This window comes from Cricetulus griseus (genome assembly GCF_003668045.3).
Source record: "Cricetulus griseus strain 17A/GY chromosome 1 unlocalized genomic scaffold, alternate assembly CriGri-PICRH-1.0 chr1_0, whole genome shotgun sequence".
Classification (NCBI taxonomy): Eukaryota; Metazoa; Chordata; class Mammalia; order Rodentia; family Cricetidae; genus Cricetulus; species Cricetulus griseus.
In genome coordinates this window covers 230,656,263-230,680,952 of record NW_023276806.1, presented here as the reverse complement: position 1 = coordinate 230,680,952, position 24,690 = coordinate 230,656,263, and the positions used below count along the sequence as shown (strand labels likewise).

The window sequence follows — 24,690 nt, the reverse complement described above, 5'->3', positions numbered from 1 at the left end:
TTCAGTGTTGAAGGCCTGCTGTGTGAAGAGGTGCTTCCTAGCTAGGGTAAGCAGAGAAGGGCTGCCCTCTAGGTCAGATGCACAGCCTTCAGGACTGGGCAGTACTGGTTTACTTTGTTTAACTTCAAACCTGAGGGTTACAATCCCTTACTAATTTTTATGAGGAAGCTATTTAGAGAGTTTCATATCTAGAAATTTAAATTACTAGAAATTTCAATAGTAAGTTAAAAGTTTTGTTAAAACTTGTCTTGGCATGGGCCCACTATAAAGTGATTAGGACATGATATGCATGGTGTATGTGTGTGAGTTATGAGCTCAGTGTGTTTATGTATGTGTGCTGGTGTGTGGAGGCCACATGAAGGTGTCCTCATCATTCTCCACCCTTTTCCTTTGAGTCGGGGTCTTTCCTGAGTTCCGGTTTTTAGGCTAGATCGGCAGCCGGAAAGCCCCCGCTGGGGTTAGAGGTGCACAGGCCCACACCAGGCTTGGTCTGTGGGTGCTGGGAGGGAAACCCATGCTTGCACAGCAGGTGCTCCTATTAGCTACACCATCTCTCCAGCCCCTCAACTATATAACCTTGACTGTGGTAATAGCAAAACATGATAGAATTAGGATTTGGTGGCATAATCTCTTTTATAAAATAGATTGCTACCTCAGCTTGGTGTCCAAGCTTCAGTTCAAGTTTCTCTTGTCTTGTTTTTAAATCTTTTATCAGTGTGATCTAGAGCTTAAAAAGGGACCCTGTTCTGTGGTGTGGTGACAGGCAGACTTGCACTGTGAGGGTACCTGCTGCTACTGGAGGCAGAGAACAAGGCTGCAGGTACTCAGTATCATCCAGGTGAGGGATCTTGTGGGGCCAGTGGCCTCCCAGGAGTCCTTCAAGAGCTATTCTGCAGTGCCCTTGTCTTCACAACTGTCCCCAAGGACCTTAAGGTAAATGCCACACAGACTCTATCAGCTGCTGGGCACTGGGGCTCTCTGAGGAAACCAACACAGAGAAGCTGTGGCTCCATTGCCTTTGATACGAAAGCCTCACAGATCTAACTGCCATAGTCTGTGGCTCCTCAGAACCAATTTCCTCTCCCTTCCCTCCTTGGAGAGGACAAAGGGGAAACAGGGACACGCCCAGGACCAGCTGCCAGCCAGACACATGAAGCAGGAAAGTAGGACACACAGAAAGAAAGGTAAAATACCTCAAGGCAAAATGCAGTTACATAGAAACAGATTAAAATAAGAGCAGAGCATATGTTGAGCATTCATAACTAATAATAAGTCTCCATGTCATAATTTGGGAGCTGGTTGATGGCACAAAAGAGAGCCTGGTACACATCCCCATACAATTATGGGGTATTAATCTTCCCCATGGGTTATAATCTTCACAGCTATGAGAATTCCAGTTCCCTCCCTGAGCATCCACAGCAGTTCTGCCTCTGACCGCAGTGTGTTTTACTGAAGGGCTGGAACACTTCCACCCACAACCCGCCAGCCACCCCAGTACAGGCCAGGACTGCACCATGACTTGTCAGACTTTTCCCTAACTGAAGAGGTGCAGATTCCAATGTCCAATCAGGTTCCGACATTCTGCCACATCATCAGTTACTAGGGGAAGCTGCTCCTGGAGATGTCCACAGCACCACAGCCTTGTCCAGCTCTAGGGAACGTGAGATGGTGGTGACTTCACCTGAAGTGGATGAACTGGCATCACCTTTGTCATCTCCATCATTAAGCTGAGGGGCAGTAAGTGCCAGGCTAAAGGTTCCTGGCTTGCTGTCATCTTCAGTCACCTCCTTTGCTCCCACAAACTTCAAACACACAGTCGTGCCAACAGCCCTGTGTAGGAGGTGAGCGCTCCCCCAGTGCTCACAGTGATGAATGAATTACGAACCACAGCAGAGCTGACTCAGCACTGTTGGCTGATTAATGTTTCAACTGCAACTGGAACAAGTATTAAAAACACTAACTAGAAAAGAAATTTCTGTTTCCAAAGAGGACCCTCATACTGAATTTCTAGCTAGCAACTGATAATGCTGCTCACATCTGATACTGATTGGCTCCCCAGCACTGACTTTACTCAACACAGCACCAAAGCAGAGAATCCCGTGGTCCCGCTGACCTGGGTATAGACAGAGACGGGAGATAGTTTCCAGGGTGGGAGACCACCATCCAATCCTCCACCATGATGGGTCCCTGGCTCCCCAGAGGCTCCTGTGTGGCAGCTGTGGTCCTGACCCTGATGGCCCTGAGCCCTCGGTGGCTTTGGTCAGGGACCCCAGATGTAAGTGCAAACCTCAGGGGCTGAACTGCTGGGGGTGGGGGAAGGAAGGGGCCAACATCCTCACTGTCCAGGTCAAGTCCCTTGACTCTACTGATATTTTCTGTGACTAACCACATCCTCCCATGAAATCCAAACTATTTCCCCAAATAGAAGTCTGGATGTGTGTTTCCTTTCAGGTCTGTGTGAGAGGCCCCGGATATCAGCCATTTTCTTCCAGTAACATCTCCAGCCTTGTGTCACATTCCCTCAGGGCCTAGAGAAGACTGATGAATCATGATGTTAAATTAGCCGCTTGCACAGGGCTTGTGGTCTTCATTGTGTTGAGCTATATCAGATAAAGATGTTTCTCTTTAAAAACATAATTGCATATGTGTGTTTGGATTCCATTTTTTGTGTATGTTTCTGTTTTAAGAAGAAAGCAGAGCTTCCCATATGGAAGTTCTGGTGGGAGGTGTGTCAGTTCCCTTTCTCCCTGGGAGTACAGGGCAGCTAAGGCAGCCTTAGAGACCATGGGCTCAGTGAGCTGGGAGCTGTTCTTCTGAGAACCAGGGGAGCGTTAGAGCCCATTTTGTTTTCGTTTTCACATACCCGTATTTTAGTTTTTCTCCTGCATTCCCTGGCCTGGGACCATGAAAGAGGTTTGAATCTCATCACCCCTCTCTGCAGGTCAGATTTGACAGAGAGCTTCTCTGCTTCCTCCATCACTCCAGTCTCCCTGCTGGTTTCTGTCAACAGGATCGCATCCTTCTCTCCTGACATTTCTCATTCTGGGATTAGTTTCTTGACCATGTCCCTTTGGTTTGTCACCTTTCAGAATTTCAAGCTGCAGAAGTGAGGAGAGGTCAATTTCTCCTCTTTGGAGAAGGATGGCTCATGGCCATCTATAGGGAGACACTGTAGCCCCGCCTCCTAGTAGCCTAGACAGGTGTGCTGGGACACGCCCATGAGGGCGTGGTGAGGGGAAGTCTAAGGTGACTTGGTACAGGTGAATAGCCCTTCTCTCTGGCCATGCTAGCTTGCGAGCTCTGGGCACGCTTTGGCTTGTGCTTGGCTGGGGTTTATCTGAATAAAGAAACCTTATCCTTAGGGACTGCGGGTCGATCTCTTTACTTGGCACCCACCAAACCCCCAAGACCTGCCCGGCTTGCGCTGCAGGGGCTCCAAGCTTGCATTCCGGGCCTCTGCTTTACAGCCCAGACGCCGAGCGGACTGTGGAAAATGCAAGGCCGCTAAACAGTGAGTTAAGCTCCCTGGTCCTTCCTGCACAAACTGCTTCCGCGAACCCTGGCAGGTTTTGCTACTCCCTGTAGCACTTTCCAATTTGCACTGCAGCTACCCTAGCTGCTGGCCGGAAAGCCTCGCTCAAATCTAGCTGTGTGTGTGTGCCTGCGGCCTGAATTCCAGAGCCGCCTGGCTGGCACAGTCGAGGGTTTTCAGTTTTAATCCTCAGAAAATGCTCTCTGCAGCTTCGCGCTCCTGTCCGGGTTCCCGCTGTTCCTGTCCCCACCTTGGCTTTTGCCACTGCTTTGCTTCCCGGGCTCGGCCCGACATCCGCTGTACCAGACCCTGGATGCATCTGCTGCTGGTTGAGTCTTTTCAAATTTAGCTGTGGACACGGTCACCTGCCTGACACAAATACCCTCCAGGTACAGTCTAAAAATTTCTTAGTGTCTAGAAATTTTCTGGAAGGTCCGGATCCTACTCGAAATAGACGCGACTATGCCACCTGCTGGTCAGATGTAGTTACTGCACCTGAAAATGACATTACCAGTAAATGTGGCTGAATTTCTGTCGCCCTTTCCTCTCCTTATGTGCACTCAGTGCTGGAGAAACAAGCTGACTTGCTGAATATTGGCTTATATTTCTTATTAGCTGTGAATATTGTCGTTCCTCAGGAACAAAGGGAAGGCTGATTTCCTCACCCGCCTACAGGACATGCAAACTTTGCGTAACAAGGTTTTAGAAGGGACAAGAATGACTTATGACATGCTTATGGAGATGGTAGAACAGAAACTGGATGATAGGCTTTGTTCTATGTTTTATATGATGCAGGCAGATCTGTCTTCTACTCAAGCTTAAATGCAGCACATTTATAATAACATAAAAACAGAGAGATGCTCCATTTTAGAGGCTTTACAGGTTAGGCAGATGGAAGACCATGGTGAATTAAAAATTATTTTAGGGGCTTTACAGGTTCAGCAGGTGGAAGACTGTGATGAATTACAGGATATTGTAGGGGCCTTACAGATCAAGCAAGCAACAGACCATGATGAACTGAAAAATATTTTAGGGCTGTTATGAGCTAAGTAGGCTGCAGACCATGATGAATTAAAGGATGTTTCAGAAGCGTTGAGGGCTACACAGGCAGCAGACTGTGATGATGAATTAAAAGACATTTGTAGCCAACTAGAAACTCAAATAGTCTTTCTCTCCTATTCCTTTGTTACTAAGGTACAAGATACCCAGAATAGGCTTCAACAATCGGATAATGCCATTAAATCAATGACTGGAAAATGTGAGAGAGACTATGGTAGAATTAGAGCTGAGTTTCAAAGCTTGCAAGATGAATTACAGAACAGGGATAACAAACTTGAAATGTCTATCAAGTCGATTGCTGAGGCAAATCACAACCTTGATTCTAAATTTCAATCTCTGGATGGCTATCTCCATGCCACCCAGATGCCACCTAGGGATGAATGTATTACTGTCTAGAAAACCTTACAGGAGAATTGTTGAAGCAAATCGTGGATTCTATATCATCCCTTGAATCTCTCATGATGAATGAGATTAAAACCTCCCATGAGGATGTCCTGGCCAGGCTGAAGGATTGATTTGATGAAGAGGAAGCAGACTCGCTCCAATCTGAGGTGCCTACTTTGAACAGGTATTTCAATCATTCTAAAGCTATCACAGACACACCTCTAGTCTACCCGTCCACGGTGGTGGAAAAGCAACCACCTAAAAGACACTCCCAGGGGCAGATAGCATATGCATGGCAACCACTCCAGTTGAAAGATCTTAAGCATATTAAAGAATCAGTTGTCTCATACAGTCTTCATAGCCCATACATAGAACAGCTGTTGCATTCATGGGCCACCTTTAACAGGGTGACACCTGCAGATTGGATAGGACTGGTGTCAGCTGTCCTTGAGAATTCTTGCCAAATTGAATGGAAGGCAATACTCAGAGAGGAGAGGAAACTCCTAGAGTGGCAGGCCATTAAGGACGGGGTTGATGCGCCCCTCCAGAAAATCCTAGGAGAAAGTATTTATGCTGACCCACAGGTTCAGGCCGAATATGACGACCATATGCTGTCCCTATGCAGAAAGGCAGCACTAAATGCATGGGATAAGGTTCGTGAGCCGGGAGAATGACTAGAAGCTTATACCAAAATTGAACAGGGACAAAGAGAACCATTTAAGGACTTCTTGGACCAGTTGACCAGAGCAGTAGAAATACAAGTTACAGATTCAGCGATACGACATTCAATTGTGTAAACCTTAGCTTATGACAATGCAAATCCAATATACAAAAGAATACTTTTGCCTTTAAAGATCAGATCAGCTCCATTAGAAGAATGGGTTCTGCATACTACCACATGACTGTAACATGCAAGATGCTGGAATTTGGACAGGAGAAGCTGTCCCAAGAGGTTTCAACAGACAGCAGGAGATTAGGAGAGATAATGACAGAAGGACTTGGGAAGGAGAAGCACCTTACAGGGGCTCACACAGGTATCGAGAGGCCAGTGTTCATCACTACCATGACCCAGAGCCTCGCATAGGAAGAGCACACTCCAGGAGTCCACGAAAGGATCAGGAGAATAGATGTTTCAGCTGTGGTAGAATGGGACATATAAGGAGAAATTGTAGGCAAAGAAATTCTAATGATTCCCCACGTGAAAGGTCATTGCCCTCTGGGTTATGTAGGAGATGTGGTGAGGGCAGACCCTGGACTAACAAATGCAGATCAACTAGGGACATGCAAGGGAATCTGTTAACATCGGGAAACTCCGAAGGGGGTCCTCCAGCAGGTCCCCACATCGAGAAAGGTCCAGTCATTCCCAGTGGCCATCAGAGACAATCTCTCACAGGACGAATAGATAGTTCATTGCCTATTGTGGAAAATGATAGTGCTCTAGATGGTAGTTTGAATCGTGATGAAGAATCACATATGACTGGTAAAAATGGGAAACGCATATTTTGGCAAGCTTCTATTAATGATTCTAGGCCTCAGTTAGAAATAAAAATCAATGGTAAAGTTATTAAAGGCTTAGTGGACACTGAGGTTGATGTAACTATTATTACCGAGAAGTCTTAGCCTCAGAAATGGCCTCTTAAAGAGGCAAATGTTCAATTTTTAGGAATTGGTACTCTATCTAGAGTTCGACGGAGTGTTAACTCAGTGGTCTGCATTGGACCAGAAGGACAGAAAGGAAGACTGAAACCTTACGTGGCAGATATAGCTATAAATCTCTGTGTTAGGGATCTCTTATAACAATGGAATATTCAAATTAAAATCCCTCCAATGTCAGATAAGAATTCTAGAAAATCACTGGATAGTAGGAAGGATCGGGTAAGATGCCATAGAAAATGGTTACCAACTATTCAGGCTGTATAGACACTAAATACAAATGATGGGCCTTCAGAGGAACCAAAGGGCCTGCCATTAAAATGGCTTACAGATGAATCTGACTGGACAGGGCAATAGCCTTTGACCTCTGAAAAACTTGAGTATAGTGGGAAATTACCAATACAGAGTCAGGTAGAAATATAAGGGTATTTAATAGGGAAAAGCCTTACTTACAGAGCGACCTAGCCAGCCGGCGTGGCAGCGGTCTGTAGAGCAAGCCCAAAATAGAAACTGAAAGAGAGCACGCAGTCCCATCCCAGTATCGCTCTACGTCACCCTGACCACGCCCTCACAAGCGTGGTCAGGCACACCTGTAGCCATGGCTACAGGTAGCCATGTAGGCATGGCTACAGCTTCCCCTACAATTCCCCTTTTAGTCTAAAAGAGGATTAAAACTTAACAGTTTAAAGTATCCAAAATTAACAATCATAAAGGTAAAATATAAGAAGATACAACAATCTGCTTATGTCACATCCTAACTATCTATTTTAACTAAACACTAAAGACATCTGACAGAGGTATCCAAGCCTGAACACCTTCTTCCAATCCCAACTAAAAACAATAGGAAGCTATCACTATCCTAAGTGACCACAATGGGAAAAGGGGGTGTAGCATCCTCCAAGTTACTTCCTGCTGAAATCGGATGATGATAGTCATGTGGGGTCCTGTAGGAAGAAAATATTAGTGTAGTAAAAGTCTTGAATGGATTGTATCCAGCCCATGTTAGATGGAATTCTCTTCATAGAAGATCTCACTTAAAATCCTCAAATTGATTGAAGTCAGTATCCGAAGCTTTGGCCAGAGTGTCAGTTGAAATGGAGCAAGTTGGATCCAGTGCAGTCGAGGAGGTGTGGCCCATTCTCTTTCCAGGGTGTCCAGGGATTGCTGTCAGGCAGGTCTTCATTGGCTATGTGGGACTCAAACATAAACAGTTATCAGAGAAATGTTTGCTTGTGTATGTACACATGCTGGGAAAGGCAACCATGAGAGCATAGCAATTATGAGAGGGTGTATAAGATCCAAGGAAAGACAGGAAAGAATCACCAAATTCTTCTTTTATTCTGTATTACATCAATTGGCTTCTTGATACAATACAGAAACGCTAAAGTTTAGTTAAATAATGTACTTGGATTTTAGAGGAGGAAAGCCAAATCCACCTCTAAATCCAGCATTGGTTTAATTGAATAGGGACTAGGAAATAAAGAGAAATAGAATTCTCTGAGAGACAGCTGTAAAGTTTACCATATGGCATGTTCCTTTTGTTTGATGGTTATAGCTACCTTCTGTTCTTAAGCATCTACCCATGCAGTGTCCTTTGCCTTCTGGAGATGAGTTTTCCTGTGAAGATAAAAGCAAAACACTTCCCTTTCCTTTGGGGGGGTTTCTATTTAGTTTATGAGATACACCTTAGTAGAATACCTGTCATTTGTCCTCGTCGAGAGGTTTTTCCTTTTCCACTCCGATTCTTGATCAACTTTGATGGTATCCAAAGTTTTTCTTCTCCTGTAGAAACCAATGCAAAACCCCTACCCCAATGTAACACATGTCCTGGTTTCCATACAGAGGTTAGTACATCTTTGAAGTATAGCGGCTGATTGAGTTAATCAGTTTTTTCTGTAGTCCAGTGTCTTTCTGCAGCTGTTTGTCCTTTTTCATTGGCATTAAGAAAGTTTAGTGTTAATAAAGCATTATGCAACCTGTGTTTGTGGGGTTTAGTCTTCCAAACTTGTTTGTTGTGCATCTCCTTAAGTGTTCTATTAGATCTCTCAACCACTGCTTGTCCTGTAGGATTCTGTGGTATACCAGTAACATGCTTTATGTTATAATATTTGAAAAATTGTTCCAATTTTGTAGAGACATATGCTGGAGCATTGTCAGTTTTTATTTGTGCAGGTATACCCATAACTGCCATCACCTCTAGCAGGTGTGTAATAACAGAATCAGCTTTTTCAGAGTTAAGAGCAGTAGCCCATTGGAACCCTGAGAATGTGTCTATAGTATGATGCACATATTTCAAATTTCCAAACTCTGCAAAGTGAAAGACATCCATCTGCCAAACCTCATTTCTCCGAATGCCCTTAGGATTACAACCTGCTGGCAATGGAGTTTGATTATAGAAGGAACAAGTAGGATAGTTTCTCATTATCTCCTTGGCTTGTTGCCAAGTGATGGAGAAGTCCTTTTTCAAACCTTTGCTATTTACATGATGTTTTTTATGAAATTCTGAGGCTTCTAGCACACTTCCAATTAATAAACGATCAATCTCATCATTGCCTTGTGCTAGTGGGCCTGGCAGACCCGTATGGGATCTGATATGTGTAATGTATATAGGATTACTTCTGTTTCTGATAGTTTCCTGTAATTGTAAAAACAGAGAAGTTAATTCTGTATTATCAGGAACAAATTTTTCAGTCTCAATATGTAATACGACTCTCTCTGCATATTGAGAATCAGTAACTATATTAAGAGTTTCTGTAAAATCCTTAAGTACCATGAGAATTGCATATAATTCTGCCTTCTGTACAGATGTATATGGACTTTGAACTACTTTACTTACCTCACCTGCTTTATAACCAGCCTTACCTGATTTGTTTGCATCAGTGTAGAAGGTAAGTACTCCAGAAATGGGAGTTTGTCTTATAATATGGGGAAGAATCCAGACGGTCTTTTTTATGAATTTAATTCTGTCAGTTTTGGGATAGTTGTTGCTAATTGTTCCCAAAAAGTCAGTTAGAGCTATTTGCCAATATTCATTATCCTTCCACAAGGAGGAAATTTCTTCATTAGTTAAAGTTACTATAATTTCTGCTGGATCTTTTCCAGTCAGCTGGCGAAGTCTTAATTTACCCTTTTAAATCAAATCAGAAATCTTTTCTATATAGTCTTTAACTTTTTATTCTGTTTATGTGGCAGAAATATCCATCCAATATAGTGTCTTCCCTCTGCATCAGAATCCCAGAAGGGTATTCTCTGGATGGCAAGATAACCAGAATGCAGTCTAGATCAAGGTTTATCCAATCTACATGCGCATCCAATATTCTGTTTTCTACCCATTGTAGCTCTTTTTCTGCCTCAGCAGATAATATTCTAGGACTGTTTAGGTCCTTATCACCTTTAAGGGCCATTTTTAAATGCTTTAAGTCATGTCCTTCTACACCAATAATCGTCTGCAATTGAGAAATTTCCCCTAATAATTTCTGAAGAAAATTAAGAGTTTGATAAGGATCTCTCCTAATTTGTAACTTTTGAGGTCTGATTCTCTCTAAGTCTATCTTGTAACCTAAATAGTTAACAGAATCTCCTCTTTGTATCTTTTCTGGGGCAATCTGTAATCCCCAACGAGGCAGAACTTCCTTCACCATTTCAAACATATGTTCCAAAGTTTCCTTATTAGAATCTGATAAAAGAATATCATCCATGTAATGATAAACAAGAGATTGTGAAAATTTCTTATGAATTATTTCTAAAGGTTGCTGTACAAAGTGCTGACACAAAGTAGGACTATTTAGCATTCCTTGTGGCAAAACTCTCCATTGATATCTCCTAACTGTGAATTATTACGAGTTGGTACAGTCAATGCAAATTTTTCTCTATCTAATTTTCCTGTAATTGTGAAGTAATCCATTGGTTGAATTACCTTATTTATGGCTCTCAGGTCTATCAGCATTCTCCACTTTCCTGACTTCTTTTTGATAACAAATACAGGAGAGTTCCAAGGACTGGTAGATTCCTCTATATGTCCAGCATCTAGCTGTTCCTGTACTAACTTTTCTAAAGCCTCTAGCTTCTCAGAGGTCATAGGCCATTGTCCTACCCAAACTGGTTCATCTGTAAGCCACTTCAATGGCAGGGCCTTTGGTTCCTCTGAAGGTCCATCATTTGTACCTAGTTTCTGTACAGCATGGATGATTGGTAAACGTTTTCCATAGCGTCTTACCAGATCTTTTCTACTATCTAAAGATTGTACATAATTTGTATCTGACACTGGAGGAATATTAATCTGAGTATTCCATTGCTGTCAGAGATCATGACCCCTGAGATTTATAGCTATATCTGCAACATATGGTTTCAGTATCCCTTTCTGTCCTTCCGGTCCAATGCAGACCACTGAGTTAACACTCTGTCGAACTCTAGATAGAGTTCCAATTCCTAAAAAATGTACATTTGCCTCTCTAAGAGGCCATTTCTGAGGCCAATACTTTTGAGTAATAATAGTTACATCCGCCCCAGTGTCTACTAAGCCAGAAATAACTCTATTATTAATTTTCACTTTCAACTGAGGCCTTTTATCATTAATAGAAGCTTGCCAAAATATGCTTTTCTCATTTTGTCCATTCACACTTGATTCTTCATCACTATTCAAACTACCATCTAGAGCAGTATCATTTTTCACAATAGGCAATGTACTATCTATTGTTCCTGTGAGAGATTATCTCCCACTGCTACTGGGAATGACCCGACCTTTCTCGATGTGGGGGCCTTCTTGAGGACCCCCACGGGGTTTCCTTGTATGTCCCTGGTCGATCTACATTCATTGGTCCAGTGTCTGCCCTTACCACATCTTCTACACAATCCAGAAGGCAGTGGCCTTCTGTATGAGACATTGTTAGAATTCATTTGTCTACAATTTCTCTTAGTATGTCCCATTTTACCACAGTTGAAACATCTAGGTTCCTGGAGCCTTCGTGGTCTCCAGGGGAAGACTATTCCTACCCAAGGTTCTGGTTTATAGTAGTAGTAACCTCTAGCCTCTTGGTATCTATGTTGACCTCTGTAAGGTGCTTCTTCTTGCCAAGCCCTTACATCCTCACCTCTAGACCTTTTAATTTCCTGTTGCTGTTTTAAACCTTTGGAGATGGCTTCTCCTACCCAAGCTCCAGTATCTTGCACATTATAGTCAATGTTGGATGCATACAAAACACATTCTTCTAGCGGAGCTGATCTGATCTTTAAAGGCAAAAGTATTCTTTTGCATATTGGGTTTGCATTCTCATAAGCTATAGTATATATAATTGATTGTCTTGTTTCTGGATCTGTTACCTGTAATTCTACTGACCTAGTTAATCTTTGTAAGAAGTCCTGGAACTGTTCTGTAAGTCCCTGTTATATTCTGGTATAAGCTTCAAGGCGTTCTCCTGGCTCACGGACCTTATCCCAGGCATTTAATGCTGCTTTCCTGCATAGAGACAGTATATCGTCATCATATTCAGCCTGAACCTGTGGGTCAGCATAAATACCCTGACCAAGAAACTTATCTAGAGTGGCTTCAAAACCTTCCTTTATGCCCTGATGCTCAAGGAACTTTGCCTCTTCCCTTACTAATGCCTTCCACTGGATTTGGCATGAATTCTCAAGTACAGCTGCTACCAATCATTCCCAATCTGTGGGTGTCACCCTGTTAAAGGTTGCCCATGAATGTAATAGCTGTTTTATGTATGGGCTATGGAGACCATATGAGATAGCTGATTCTTTAATATTCTTAAGTTCCTTCAGCTGTATAGGTTGCCATTCATAAGCCATCCATCCATGAGGATGTTTCTTAGAAGCTGGCTTTTCTACCATGGTAGCTGGATACACTAATGGTGTATGAATAACAACCTTAGAAGAATAGTCCACCTGGGTGGAGTACGTGCCTGGGATTGGAGTGATTCTGCTTCTGAGGCATCCCAATGATCTTTAAGCCTAGTAATGATATCCTTTTGAAAAGTTTCAATATCCTTAATCATAAAAGATTCCAAGCATGTTAGTGAATCTGTAAATTGCTCTAACTGCTCATTTACATGTTTTTCTAGGTCTTTAATATGATCATCCTTAGGCAGCATCTGGATGGCATGGAAACTGCCTTCTAGGTATTGGAGTCTAGATTCGAGGTCATGATTTGCTGATTTTGAGTCCTCAGCAATCGACCTATGGACCTATGTAATCTGTCCGGCACACCTGTAGCCAGCCCCTAAGTAGGCATGGCTACAGCTTCCCCTACACTAGAGGCTCTAGAAAAGTTATTACAGGAACAGCTAGAGGCTGGTCACATAGAGCAATCTACCAGCTCTTGGAATTCTCCTGTATTTGTTATCAAGAAGAAGTCAGGTAACTGGAGAATGCTGACAGACCTGAGAGCCATAAATAAAGTAATTCAACTTATGGGATCTCCACAGCCTGGAATGCCACAGCCTTCCTTATTACTCAAAGGATGGCTGATCATAGTAATTGACCAGAAAGACTGCTTTTTCACTATACCATTACAAGAAAGAGATAGAGAGAAATTTGCATTTACTGTACCAACTCTTAATAACTCACAACCAGTTCCGAGATACCAGTGGAATGTTTTACCTCATGGGATGATAAATAGCCCCACTTTGTGTCAATACTTTGTACAACAACCTTTGGAAATAATTTGTAAAAAATTTCCACAATCTCTTGTTTATCATTATATGGATGATACTCTTTTATCAGATTCCAATAAGGAAACTTTGGAACGTATGTTTGATATGGTGAAGGAAGTTCTGCCTCGTTGGGGGTTACAAATAGCCACAGAAATGATACAAAGAGGAGATTCTATTAACTATTTAGGATATAAGATAGACTTACAAAGAATTAGACCACAGAAGGTGCAAATTAGAAGGGACCGTTATCAAACTCTTAACAGTCTTCAGAAGCTACTAGGAGAAATTTCTCAATTACAGATTATTGGTGTAGAAGGACATGACTTAAAGCATTTAAAACTTGTGCTAAAAGGTGATAAGGACTTAAACAGTCCACAAATATTTTCTGCTGAGGCAGAAAAAGAGTTACAATGGGTAGAAAACAGAATATTGGATGTGCATGTAGATCAGATAAACCTTGATTTAGACTGCATTCTGGTTATCTTGCCATCCAGAGAATACCCTTCTGGAATTCTGATGCAGAGGGAAGACACTATATTAGAATGGATATTTCTGCCATATAAACAAAATAAAATGTTAAAGATGTATATAAAAAAGATTTCTGATTTGATTTTAAAGGGTAAACTAAGACTTTGTCAGCTGACTGGAAAAGATACAGCAGAAATTATAGTAACTTTAACTAATGATGAAATTTCCTCCTTATGGAAGGATAGTGAATATTGGCATATAGCTCATACCGACTTTTTGGAACATTTAGTAACAACTATCCCCAAAAAGACAGAATTAAATTCATAAAAAGACAGTCTGGTTCTTCCACACATTGTAAGATAAACTCCCATTTCTGGAGTACTTACCTTCTACACTGATGCCAACAAATCAGGTAAGGCTGGTTATAAAGCAGGTGAGGTAAGTAAAGTAGTTCAAAGTCCATATACATCTGTACAGAAGGCAGAATTATATGCAATTCTCATGGTGCTTATGGATTTTACAGAACCTATTAATATAGTTACTGATTCCCAATATGCGGAGAGAATCGTCTTGCACAGAGAGACTGCAGAATTCGTCCCTGATAATACTGAACTAACCTCGTTGTTCTTACAATTACAGGAAACAACCAGAAACAGAAGTAACCCACTGTACATTACACATATCAGATCCCATATGGGTCTGCCAGGCCCACTGGCACAAGGCAATGATGAGATTGATCATTTATTAATTGGCACTGTGCTAGAAGCCTCAGAATTTCATAAAAAGCATCATGTAAATAGCAAAGATTTAAAGAAGGGATTCTCCATCACTTGGCAACAAGCCAAGGAGACAGTGAGAAACTGTCCTACTTGTTCCTTTTATAACCAAACTCTGCTGCTAGCAGACTGTAATCCTAAAGGCCTTCAGAGGAATGAGATCTGGCAAATGGATGTCTTTCACTTTACAGAATTTGGAAATTTAAAATATGTGCATCATACCATTGACACATTCTCAGGTTTCCAATGGGCTACTGCTCTCAACTCTGAAAAAGCTGATTCCGTTACTACACACCTACTGGAGGTGATGGCAGTTATGGGCATACCGTCGCAGATAAAAACTGACAATGCTCCAGCATATGTCTCCACAAAAATGGAACAGTTCTTCAAATATTATAACATAAAGCATGTCTCAGGCATACCACACAACCCTACAGGACAAGCAGTGATTGAGAGATCTAATAGGATGCTTAAGGAGATGCTCCATAGGCAAGCTGGTAAGTCAAAACCCCCCAACATAGATTGCATAATGCTTTATTGACACTAAACTTTCTTAAAGCCAATGACAAAGGACAAACAGCTGTGGAAAGACACTGGACTATGGAAAAAAATTGCTGAACTGAATCAAACAGTGTACTTCAAAGATGTGCTGATCTTGATATGGAAACCTGGACATGTATTACGTTGGGGTAGGGGTTTTGCATTTGTTTCCACAGGAGAAGAAAATCTTTGGATACCATGAAAGTTAATCAAGATTCAAGTTAAAAAAGACAACCTTCTCGACAAGGACGACTGACAGGTATTTACTGAGATGTATCTCATGAACCAAATGAAAGCCTCCCAAAGGAATGGGAAGTGCTTTGTTTTTATCTTCACAGAAAAACTCACCTCCAGAAGTCAAAGGACACTGCCTGGGTAGATACTTAAAGGAAAGAAGGTAGCTATAACCATCAAACAAAAGGAATATGCCATACGGTAAACTTTACAGCTGTCTCTCAAATAACTTTATTTCTCTTCATTTCCTAGTCCCTATTCAATTAAATCAATGCTGGATTTAGAGTTGGATTTGGCTTTCCTCCTCTAAAATCCAAGCGTGTTATTTAACAAAATTTTAAAGTTTCTGTGTTGTATCAAGAAACCAATTGATGTAATTCAGAATAAATGAGGAATTAGAGGACACCTTTGTCTTTTCTTGGCTCTTTCTTTCAAGGCCTACACTCTCTCATAATTGTCGTTTTTCAATGGTTGCCTTTCCCAGTACACATACATGTGCAAGCAAACATTTCTCTACTGACACTTATGTTTGAGTCCCATACAGCCAATGAAGACCTGCCTGACGAAAATCCCTGCAGGCTCCAGAAAAAGAATTGGGCCATACCTCTCCGACTGCACTGGATTCAACTTACTCCGTTTCGACTGACACTCTGACCAGAGCCTCGAGTACTAACTTCAATCAAGTTGAGGATTTCAACCTAGATCTTCAATCAAGCAAATCCCATCTAACATGGACTGGAGATAACCCATTAGAGACTTTCACTATACTAACATTTTTTTCCACAGGACCCCACAAGGCTACCATTGTCCCATTTCAGCAGGAAGTAACTTAGAAGATGCTACGCCCACGTTCCCATTATTATCTATTAGGGTAGTGTAAGACTAGTTAGGAAGAACTTTCTTACTGTTTAGAGTTGGGAATGGAAGGAGGTGTTCAAGTTAGATACCCTTTCCACATGACTTTAGGGCTCAGCCGGAATAGACATAGTTAGGATGTGCAATAGCAGATTATTCTATCTTCTTGTATTTCACCTTATGATTGATAATTTTGGATGTTTTACACTATTAAGTTTTAATCCTCTTTTAGACTAAAAGGGGAATTGTAGGGAGACACTGTAGCCCTGCCTCCTAGTTGCCCGGACAGGTGTGCCGGGACACGCCCTTGAGGGCATGGTGAGGGGAAGTCTAAGGTGACTCGGGAACAGTTCTTAAAAGACCAAGAACACATGAATAGCCCTTCTCTCTGGCCATGCTAGCTAGCCAGCTCTGGGCACGCTTTGGCTTGTGCTTGGCTGGTGTTTATCTGAATAAAGAAAACTTAACCTTAAGGATTTTGGATAGATCTCTTCAGCCAGCCCTAAGGAGCATTTGACAGATTATTCTAGAAAGGGTGAAGAGGTTTGAGTGTGAGGTGGGGGGTGGGGGTCAGGCTGAGGCACAGCGGGGGGCAGGATTTTGTGTGGTCTTCATTGTAGCCCTCAGGTTGAGCTCAGGACATTATTGGCACAGGTTCAGAAGGAGTCTTTACTCCACGGGTCTCTCTGGCTCTGAAATAGCATCGATGCACCCATTGGGTGCTGGCCTTTGAGAATGTGAACTGATTGCAAGTGTCACTACCAGTCTGTTCTGGTTGGCCATGGCAGGATTGTTCTGTCTTGTTTTAACACCCCCCTCCCCCGGACTGTTCTTCTCTAATGGACTGTGGGTAAGCAGCAACACTTCCTGTCTCCTTGAGCAGTGGAAGGCAGAGGGAGACATCCCTGCCATTCTTCAGAAGGTTTTAATTTGGGGGACATGCACTTTGATATGTCTGGAACTCACCAAGCAGAGTAGCCTAGGCTAGCAGCCTGTGAGACTCCTGGATCTTCTTCTGTGTCCCCATCACAGGGTTATAGGTTGGGCTTTGGGGATCAAACGCAGATTCTCAGGCTTGAAAGGCCAAGGCTTTACCCTTGATCCATCTCAACAGCCTTAGCAGAGTTGTTTTCTTGGCTAAGAGTGGGAAACAGAATGTCCAATCAACTTCTCCACCCATTTGGGAGCTGGAGGTCATAGACAAGGACTAAAGATATGGGGGAGGGGTGGGCTAATGAGAGGGTGTAGTATTTGTGCTTTTTCTGGAAGTGAAGTTAGGTTTTCCCAGATTTGGGGTCAGGGTCCTTTTCTTTTATGGCTTCTCTCTCTCTCTCTCTCTCTCTCTCTCTCTCTCTCATACATACACACACACTCTCATACACACACACACACACACACACACAGAGAGAGAGAGAGAGAGAGAGAGAGAGAGAGAGAGAGAGAAAGTGTAGGCAGAGAAAGTGTAGGCAGAGGAGGTCCAGGGCGTTCATGCCCTGCTGGTTTGGGTACCCATACAGGGACTGATGGATTTGGGATGTCTGGTCCCTGAGAGAGAGCCACTAGGGCAGGTGACACTCCTGTCTCCACAGCACGTTTCTTGCAACAAGTCAAAGTGAATGCCATTTCTCTAGTGGGACAGTGGGCATGTTACTTTCAGAGACACATCTACAACCAGGAGGAACACTTGTGATTTGACAGCAGCATGGGCAAGAACCAAGCAATGACTAAGCTGGGAAGATCCAAGCCGAGTACTGACTGGAGCAGCCAGGAGGGCTTCCTGGAGCAGAAGCCGGCCAAGGTGGACACATTCTGCAGATTCAACTATGCCATTGTGGGGCTATTAACTGTGCTGCAGAGAGGTGAGGACGGGGGAGGGAGGAAGGGAAAAGAGAGAGAGGGGAGGGAGGAGGGAGAGGATAGAGGAAGAAGGAGAGGGAGGGGGAGAGAGAGAGAGGGGTCACACAAATATTTAGAGAGAGATAGATATAAATAGATAGGGCAGAGATGTTTCCAGCATGAGAAACACTTTTAAGACTATACTTAGAAAACAACCAAGGAAATTTAAAATATTGAGCTTGTGACTATGATGACATTAGCAATACTTTGGTAGAGCAGGATTAATAGTTTATCAGAACTCCATTGATTAATGTTACAACTCTGAACTTTTGTTTTGTTTTGTTTTGAGACAGAGTTTCTCTTCATAGCCCTGGCTGTCCTGGAATTCCCCCTGAGGACAAGGTTGGCCTCAAGCTCAGAGATCTACCTGCCTCTGCTTCCAGAGTGCTGGGAATAAAGGTGTGCGCCACCATCGCCAAAAACTCTGAACTTTTGAAGTCTAAATGTAACAATCGCACAGAGAGGAAAGAGATCTGAAACATCTCGTATTTTCCTAAGGCTCCTTCTGCCTTTACAACTTGCATTTATACAGCTTAAATGACTGCCTTAGGTCCTCGTGTCTCAATTAAACTTCAAACCTTTTATTTTCATACCACGAAACACAGCACACAGATGGTTGGTTAATGACGTCAATCATTGCAAATCAAGGTGCTTTAAGTAGAGGGTTAGTAGGATGTTACATTGAGACCTGTTTTATGAGTTTATCTTTCCGTGTGAAGCCAGCAAAGTAAACTGTTCTGTCTGTCTTTCTCAGCGGCAGACCTAATGGCTCTATAAAGTGAGGCCTGATTTTATATAAAATGTGGACTGAGCAGGCAGCTGCAGTTTTCCAGGGAGGGGCAAGCCAACCCATAAAGCTATAGTTAGCTGTCAACATTATCAGAACCTTGCCCAGTGGTGTTGTTACCCTGTGGATTTCCTGGAGAACTTAGAGTTGCCTATAGGATCTGTCACTTCTGTCTGTCATGGGAAGCTTTGTAATTAGATATTTAACATGCCATATTTAGCAGATCTCTGAGGACTTTGAAGACCATGTATCAAGTCTACCTGTCTTTAAACAAACTAATTGTTTTTAGTTACTTGCTTTAGGATTAACCTTGAGGAAATATACAGCAGGCTGACTAGAGCTGGTCTGTGTAAGTGGATTTAATTGTACTTAGCATGACCGTGAGAGTATTTCTAAGCACATGGATTAAAAAATCTGATAATTTATGATATTACTGACCACTAACTTACATGTCTTAATTACCTTCAGCAGCTTAGAACAATTTAATAGCTTTTATAAAATTAGGACTTTATAAGTTTATCCCTGTTAAGTCTAGGCCTTGAAAATTTGTCTTGAAGCTGGGCAGTGGTGGTGTACGTCCTTACTCTCAGCACCAGAAGGCAGAGCCAGGTGAGTCTTTGAGTTCAAGGCTAGCATGGTCTACAGAGTAAATTCCAGGATGGCCAGGGCTACACAAAGAAACTCTGTTTTGAAAAACAAACAAAAAAAAAAACAAAAATTTAATTGAAGATCCTTTAGTATCAAAATAAATCCTTAAATCATAAATAGTAAAATTGTGACCTTAACAAGACCATACATACAGCTCACATAGAGACTGGAAACCTTTCTTCTCCAACAAGAAGAGACAGAACCTAGGGACACATGTGTGTAATTTAGCTGATGGGGAAATTACCACAGCTGGGAGATGAGCCTTTTTCTCATGGCCTGAATGTTCACCTCCAGCTGGTGATTTCTCACGGAGTGGAGCTGACAGCTCAAGTGTGAAAACAGACCCTGAGTCCTGGGACAGCTATGTTAGAATCTTAGTCCCCCTGGCCTTCACCCTGGGTGGAAGGAGACAGACAGACAGCCAACCAGGGAGGACAGCTCTGCCCTCATGACTTATTATCACCTCCCTTTCTCCTTTAGCTGAACTGTGTACCCGACAAAGACTCAGCCCTTGGAGCACCACAACCTCCTGGTCTGCTCTGTGAGCGGCTTCTACCCTGGCCACATTGAAGTCAGATGGTTCCGGAATGATCAGGAGGTGAAGGCTGGGGTCATGTCCACAGACCTGATCCAGAATGGAGACTGGACCTTCCAGATCCTGGTGATGCTGGAGACAGTTCCTCAGAGTGGAGAGGTTTACACCTGCCAGGTGGAGCATCCCAGTCTGACCAGCCCTGTCACAGTCGAGTGGAGTGAGTGTGAACGCCCTGTCCATGTGTGTCCCTGCCCACTAGGGAGGGGCATGGCATACCTGCCCCTGTCATTTTTCTCTGACCCTGTGAATCCCCGCCCACAGGGAGGGGCGTGGCTTACCACCTGCCAGCTCTCAATGCCCACACAGTTTCCACTGGTCTGTGCTGTGCTATCCTTCAGCATGGCTCACAGGGGTAGGTGTGTGATCTTCTACAAGGACCTTGGTCCCCTGGGAAGCAGTTAGGCCACCACACACTCTTCTGAGCCTTCCAGTGTCACCACAGCCCAGGGACCTGCTTGTCCCTGGCTGCAGCCTCTGCCTCTGGCTGGGTTATGTTTCTGCTGCTGCTCATGGAGATGTTGGACAAGAAGAAGCACAGGGTCACAGCTGACCTCAGGGGCTCCAGTCTCAGCTCTGACTTTGCTTAGCTCTGTCACCCTCAGGACAGTGCAGCCTCAGAGCTCAGAGGCTCAGCTCAGGGCAGCCATATGAAGTCTCTTCATGCTGTGACCCTCTTGCTGTTTGATTGCTTTCCAACATCAGCAGGGTGTTCAATTCCTGCTCTTCTAGAACAGCCTTCTTCCCAGTCTCTAAGCTCTGTGTCTCAAGGTCCCAAGGGGAAACAGAATTTGGGCTGAAAACCTCTAGACCTGGCTTCCTTTCTCAGGGGCAAAGTCCACATCTGCACAGAACAAGATGCTGAGTAGAATCGGGGGCTTCATGCTGGGTCTGCTCTTCTTCTGGCTGGAACTAGAGAGGTAAGGAGCCTGGTGGTTGCCAAGACCACATAGCATTTCAGGGATGTCACCGGCCTTGTGACCTCAGGTTTCAATCAACTCTGAACCCAACAGTCTGAAGTTACTGGATTAGATCCTAAGGAGTGATAACATATGGCCATGGGAAAGCTAAGGCGATTCTGACTTGAGAACTGGGAACAGAGGAAGAGAGAAGGAAGAGCCACTGGGCTGCTGTGTGCCTGAGGCTTCCTGAGCCCCTCTCTCTGTCCACAGTCTGCTCTGGCCTCACTGCTGTGGGCTGTGGTGCCAGAGGAATCTCAGGTGGTAGCTCAGAGTCTGAGGACATAAATCTCGGGACAGATCTTCCTCCATGCACTTAAGTGTCTATTTTATTCACTTTTCTGGAACAGTCTGGGCTTCAGTAACACCCTCCAGTCTTCCCTCAGAGACAGATCTGCTTTTCCTACCATGTGGGGTTGGGGTTGTTGGGCACCAGACAGAAACACCGGGGAAGGTACAGATCTCAGGGCCTGGCCAGGAAGTTTGCACTGAGACTTGTTACTTGCACTTAAAGACTTATAATAAAAAGTAGCAAGCTGAGCAATGAAAAATACAGATTGTTCAGACTAAAGAGAAAAAAATGCACCAGGAAGTGGAACAGAGCTAAATTCTGTGTTCAAGGAACTAAAGGTGATAAGAAATGGAATAAAGGGCATGATGACCTCAGAGAAAGGTGCCAGCCAGCTAAATTTCTAACTTGTGCAAAGGAATTAAAGAAAAGTTTAGAGCTGGATGTGGTGGCACAAGCCTTTAATCCCAGCACTGGGCACGCAGAGGACCTCTGAATTTGGGGCCAGCCTGGTCTACAGATCCAGTTGCAGGACAGTGAAGTTTAGGCATCGAAGGACACCATCAAAAACAGAAAGCTGATGAAGATGTAATTGAGTGAGGGGCCATGTTCCAGCCTTAGCAGGCGGCAGAACTTGGCTGCTTCAGCCATGTGGTTCTGGCTTTAGAATTATGATAGAAAACAGAGGTTTTGGAATATTCCTCCTTTACTAAGGAAAGCAACTGAGGCCAGGTATGTGTCAGGGTTTTCTCTGCATGGAGGCCTATTGAGGCCTTTGCGTGAACTGTGAAGCCTGCATTGCCTTGGAGACCCAAGATATTTTAGAGGCCAGAGCCATGGTTACTTCCCAGGGAAGCTGCTAAGAGGGAGTGAAACCAGCCCAAGAAAAAGAAGTCTCTTGCAGTCAACAACATTGAAAGGATTTGGAGATCTGAGGGCCTTTGACATCAGACATGGAGATGCAGAGTTTGGAGTTTGCCCAGCTGGTTTTCAATCTTGCTTTGGTCTAGTTTTTCCTCTCTGTGCTCCTTTCCCTATGTTTTGGAGTCACAATGTGTATCCTGTGCCATTATATGTTAGAAGTATGGGATCTGCTTTTTCACTTTGATTTTATAGGGGCTTACAGTTAAGAGATTGCATGAGTCTCAGAAGAGACTTTGAAATTTAAAACATGGTTGAGATAGTGATAGACTTTGGGGACTTTTGAACTGGGACTAAATGCATTTTGCATTATGATATTGTTACAGGCTTATGGGACCCAGGGGGTAGAATGTGGTAATTGACCCTCATAATTTCATAGGGGATTGTACTTTTAAGAGGTGTGGCCTTGTTGGAGTAGGTATGGCCTTGTTAGAGAAACTGTGTCATTGTGGGATTGTGCTTTGAGGTGTCCTATGCTCAAGCCACAGCTTTGTAGCTGATTGGCTGGGGTGTCTTGAGGAACTTGGGGGAGTTTGGGAAGTTTCTATGGATTTATCTCTGCATAAATCCATATTTCTATGGATTTGCCCACAAAGGTTGTTTTTGTAGCTCTGATAATTGGCTAACCTGGGGTCAGGGCCGGTTGTCTCCCCTTCCTCCTGTTGGGGCCTGTGGAGTTATTGCACCTTCCTGCTTGTTAGCTTCTCAGGGGACGGTGTAAGCCATCTGCACAGGTCACGGTGTCAGGTTCTCACACAGTGCTCTTTTTGGCCTTTTCTCTAGGATGGCTCTGGTTTGGTCGTTCATTGCAAGAGTCCTCTGCAGACTGAGATGTCTGGGGCTGGAGGAGGAGGGGACACTCAGATATGAGTTTTGTCCCCTGCTCTCCTTTACCCAAGGCTGAGCCCAAACATGGGGAGCAGACTCATTCTGAGACTGACAGAGTGACTCAACAGCGTGGTCAAGCTCATTCCTCCAGTTCTCAAAAGAACACACATGTACATTCACAGAACTAACATTTGGATTTTCCTCCAGAGGAAACCAGTTTTTTCTCACTTTCACTTTGTACATTGTTTGACCTAAGTTTTCCACTCCTTTCCTCATTAAATATTGATGCTCGGGTTAATTACTCTAAATATACTTTCCCTTGTGTGGACTGGAGGAGTTTAGAGTACAGCTTTCGTCTTCTGGAACAGATAGGAACTTCCATTCTCTGCCCTCCCACAGGCACTTCTGAAGACACATGGGTGGGACACGTCAGCTGTGAGGAATGAGTAGCACGGAGTTCATGGGAAATTTCCCACTTTCATTCTCATTATAACACATCCCCAGGATGGCTGCACCCAGGTCCCCAGGCTGCCCCCAGGATGGACTGCCTGCTGGTCACCAGGCTGGACCCTAGTACAGTCCACACCCTGGTCCCCAGGATGGTGCTGTTTATCAGGTTGTGGAAGTATTAGAAGGTCCAGCTTGAAAAATCCCGACTTGAAGTTTATGTTCTGGCATTACATACACTCTGTGTTCTCAAGGTTTCTTGTTCTGAACAGACTTGAGATGGGAGCCCCATCTGGCATGCCCCACCACCACCATGGAGCTTCCTACTGCTCTGCAATCCTGGTCCTGATGGAATGTGTCCCTTCAGAATCTGAGCCAGATAAATGATTCTGGCCTGTGATTTTCTCATCCCTTTGGATGAGGTTTTAGGGCTGCGCACAATGCCACCTGCACAGAAACTGTTTATGCCAGTTCTTTATGAAACATGCCCAGATATAATGTTATAAACACATGGAATAAGATCACAGTGTCATTTTACTTATGTTCAATCTAGTATTATAGTTTCTATAGTTTTACATTGTCAAGGTTTGCCTTTCTTGGGTCATTTCATAGTAATTCAGTTAAGAAAACTGGTTGTGGGCTGGATGATGGTAGCACATGTCTTAATCCCAGCACTTAGGCAGGTAGATATGTTCCTGTTATTCCTGTTCTCTCCAAGATCTTTATCATGAAGGGATGTTGGATTTTGTCAAAGGCTTTTTCAGTGTCTAGTGAGATGACCTTGTGGTTTTTCTTTTTCACTTTGTTTATATGGTGGATTACATTGATGGATTTTCGTATGTTGAACCATCCTTGCATCCCTGGGATGAAGCCTACTTGATCATGGTGGATGATTTTTCTGATATGTTCTTGGATTCGGTTCGCCAATATTTTATTGAGTATTTTAGCATCAATGTTCATGAGGGATATTGGTCTGTAGTTCTCTTTCTTAGTCATATCTTTGTGTGGCTTGGATATCAAAGTGATTGTAGCCTCGTAGAAAGAGTTTCGCAATATCCCATCTGCTTCTATTCTGCGGAACAGTTTGAGGAGTACTGGAATTAGCTCTTGTTTGAATTTCTGGTAGAATTCTGCAGTGAAGCCATCTGGTCCTGGGCTTT

The 24,690-nt window shown here is 43.5% G+C and overlaps 1 pseudogene; it reads left to right on the top strand.

Annotated features, from left to right (window-relative positions):
* The first annotated feature begins 2,176 nt into the window (after positions 1 to 2,176).
* LOC100774993 lies at positions 2,177 to 23,125 on the top strand (annotated as a pseudogene).
* Positions 23,126 to 24,690: the final 1,565 nt, after the last annotated feature.